Raw genomic sequence first — 4,230 nt, 5'->3', positions numbered from 1 at the left:
GCTGAACCCATTAAGGGGTGCAGTGATCAAATGAGAGAATCTATTACCTGAAGAACTTTGTTGGAGACTGTTGCTCATTAAGTTACCAGCTGTGCACTTGGAAAAAAAATTACAAATTGAAAATCTGTGTTTACAGCAAAGGCCACCCGCTACAAATGAGTATGAAATTGTGTCTCCTGGAATCCCTATAGCTTCCATACTGGACTGCAGACTGGGGCCAGGAGGCTGCAGGCGGGACCCAAGGCCACACAGTGAGTGGCCAACTTGGACTGATGGCTCTGGTCGTATGGTGGAGCTCGTCACTAAGTCAAGAGTGATGACAGAAGGGACTGAAAGGGTGTAAGTTCTTAGACACTCCTCAGTGACTGTTCTAGACCTCTGCTCCTCACCTCTCATCCACAGCCTCTCCCACCTCTTCACTCCCCCCAGATCATGTCTCTTGTTTGTTTGTTGAGAAGACATTGCTTTGCCCCCTGCCCACTTCCACCTCCATGTTTTACCCCTTAGTTCTATCCCCTCTCAAATTTTCTGTAATCTTGCTACTTTCCTCTCTCTCTCTCTCTCTCTCTCTCTCCCTCCCTCCCTCCCTCCCTCCCACCATCCCTTCCTCTCCTCACTCTTCTTTAATCTCACCCATCAGTTTGCTCAAGTCTCTTAGATCTTAGAACCAACGTCCTCCGGCCCTACTTCCCCTTCCGGCCCCTGCTCCATCTCTCTCCACACTCTCCCATCTGAGTCTCCCCTGTCATCAACCTGCTCGTTCTACCTCCACTTCTCCCCTTCCACTAACTTTTCTCCCCCTTGCCATCTGGGTATGCCCCCCCCCAGTTCCCCCAAAACTGATCTCCCAAAGGATATCGGCGACTTGCCAATGGGCAAATCCAGTGTCCTTCCCTCTGTCCTTATCTACTTCCCACTCTCATCAGTTAAAACAGCTAACCACCCCTTTCTTGTTTAAGCCCATGCCTTCCAGGATCCCTTTACTAACCTGGTTCTCCAGCTACCTTCTCATTCTTTGCCTCCTTTTCTTCATCCTACGGGTTTATCCTCAGCTCTCACTACCCGTATATTCATACTCCACCCCAACCTCCATCATTTCCACAAATAGTTCCATGCCTGAGGCTCTAAAATGTGTGTCTTTAATTCTGATCTCTCTCTTTCTCAAACCCTAGACCCATGAATTATGTCTGGTGAACATCTCCCTACTAACACTCTATTGGTGCCTCAAACACAGTCTTTCTAAACTGAATTCATGATCATTTCCCACATTCATACCTTCCCCTTTTCCACCTTCTCAATCTCAGATAACAGGATTACCACGCTTTTTATCATTCACATTAGGTCAGTGAGATTCTCTCTCTTTGTAGCTTGTCTCTCACATCTAGATAGTATAAAAGCCTTATCCATTTACCTCTGTAGCAATGTTTGTATATGCACCCCTCTTCTCCAATAACTTGGTCCTCTCCCCTGGACCAATCTTCGAATCTGATCCACCTACCTCTGGACCCATCACCTGCACCTGTGCCCCTGCACACCTGCCACTCCGCCCCTGCACACCTGCCAGATACATTTTCCTAGAACAGTGGTTCTCAAAGCAACATCTCCAGACCAGCAGCGTCAGTATCACCTGGGAACTTGTTAGAAATGCAAAGTCTAGGGCCCCACTGAAGACCCACCACATCAGAAATTCTAAGGGGGAGGCATCCATCTCTATCTTAACAAGCCCTCTAGGAGATTCTGCTGCATGCTAAAGCCTGAGATTCAGTCTCCTAGAATGTCCTGTCGATTTCTAACTTCAGTGCTCAAAATCCCTTAGTATTTTCCCACCAGTACAAAATAAATTAAAATTCCTAAATATAACATTCAAGGCTTCTTCACTATGTGGCCTCAAACCACATTTTCCAGAATTAAGTCTCAGCACTTCTTCTCACCCACCTCATATTCCAGAAAAGTCTGGAGATTTCCTGTGTTTTCTGAGCTCCCCTAACATTTGTCCCCACTGCTCCAGAAACCTGACCCCCTGGCTTCCCATCTTGCTTCTCCCAGTCCTTCACCATGGAGTGCAAGTGCAGTCTCTTCTGCGAAGCCTTCCTGAGGTCCTCCTTCCTTCTCTGTCATGTGAAAGTCCTCTCCCAGCTCTATGCTCCTGAAGAACCTCACTGGGCTCTCTATTATATGCATCCTATCTTGTAGTGCATTTGTTTATATATTTCTTCTGTCTGCTATAGTAGATTGTGAGCTCCTTGAGGGCAGGAACTGTGCCTCTTTCATCTCTGTATCCCCAGGGCCTCCTACAGTGTTTTACACACAGTAGGCACTCAATAAATGTTCCCAGAAAAGAAATGTAAATGTGCAATGTTCTCTCAGTGAGAAAACCAAACTTTTAAAATCCTATGATGTAATAACACACTTCCTTTTTCTTTAAAACTTACCCTATCATTCCCATCTTTGTTCAAAAACTGCTAGGAATGCTTCCACATGGAAAGAAAATGGATTTCTCTCTCCACTGAATACATGAATGTCCTTTACTGGTTAGGATTCAAGCTAAGCTGCTCTCAAAGAAGAGACACCCGAGTACAGTAGTTCAAACAAGACAGTTTCTTTCTCTCTCACATGACAGCCCAGAGTGAGCAGGAGACTCTGCTCCACGATGTCCTCCAGGGACTCAGGTCCTTCCATTTTGTGGCTCTGCCACCCCTCAAGGCTTGTCCTCGTCTGCATGGCCAAAGCTGACTCACAATCACATCCACGTTCCAGTCCATAGAACGGAGGAGAGAGAAATGGAGAGCAACAACTTCCTTTTAAGGAAGTCATGGGGAAATTGTACACATTTACCTCTCCTTATAGCCCATTGACAATAACTTGGTCACATGGCCACCCCAAGCTGTAAAAGAGAATAAGAGGGTGAATCTCTAGTTGGGCAACCATGTGCCTTGCTTAAAGTGAGAACTTTATAATAAAAGGAAGCAAGAGAGAATGGATACAAGGGGCTAATGAGCAGTCTTTTCCACAAGGGGATATTGGTTTCTGCATGTGCAGCTCAAATATTACAAGGCAAGTCAGATAGCTGTCCAGCTAATGGTGATCTGTGTACCAGGATGTTGAGATTTAAATTACAGGTGATTTAACTGAGATTGTGCCTATGCTGAAAATCTAGTATTTATCATGACTGTAATATCTATAATATCTAAAAACTATATGGGCAACTCGCTTGCTTTCTTACCTCCCCCCCATATGTCATCATTGAAAATTCTTGGCAATTATAAGAGTTTAAAATTTTTAAGAATCTAAAGAAATAAAAAACAAAGAAGCAGAAGCATGACTAATTTTCACTTACTCACTTTCACTAACAAGTTTCATTTCTAATTTACTAGATAAATCCTAATTAAATATATTTTCTCATACCTACCCACCACTGCCCTTAGCAAAGAATCTGTATATGTTTCCTAGTATAAATCAAACCTGTTGAAAAAAATTCTGTTCTTTGGTTTACTCATTTAACTGATAGGGCTAGCTGCTATTGACCACTATTGCCCCTTTAAATTAAAGCTTGAGTGAAGTAACAGTACCTTCTGATATGGTCGGTGTTTCTAGGGTAAACATTAGCAGATTAAAAGTAAAACCCAGGGGTGACATTTCAATCACCTCCATTAACTAATAAATTAGGACTTCCTGGTTTGTGTACTTGGTAAAAGAATTCTTGGACATGTCACTCCCTTGGAGACCTGGTAGAAGCTTCGGTTGTAACTGGTGTCAGTAAGTACCCCTAGCAGCACTGCTACTACAACCTGCTTTGAATAACTGTATAGGCCTTCCACACTTATGAACTTCAGTTTGCAAACTCTGATAATTGTGTACAAGGTCAGCTGCAGAGCAACATCCAGCAACTAACTCTGCTGGTTTCCTGTACAAGTCATTTTAGTTTCGACCATCACGTTGGTCTTAGTCTACTCATGTGTGTTTGCTTATTTGCTGTGTTTGCTTAATTTTTAAGGCCTTCTACACATAACTTCATTATGTACAGTATTTACAAAAACAGTGAGAACATTAGAAAAAAACAGCAAAAAGGAGTATATGACTACAATAGAAATACAAATAAAGGTAATTTTTAAATTAAAAGTGATGAGACAGTGACAACCATTGCATATGAGAATGGGATGAAATCTTTTTCAGTTTACAAGGGCCACCAAGAGCAACATGTGAAAAGGCACTGTGCCTAAAATTATCAAC

Source organism: Lipotes vexillifer, unplaced genomic scaffold (assembly GCF_000442215.2).
Source record: "Lipotes vexillifer unplaced genomic scaffold, Lipotes_vexillifer_v1.1 scaffold554, whole genome shotgun sequence".
NCBI lineage: Eukaryota > Metazoa > Chordata > Mammalia > Artiodactyla > Lipotidae > Lipotes > Lipotes vexillifer.
Note: the sequence above shows the minus strand (reverse complement) of the source record.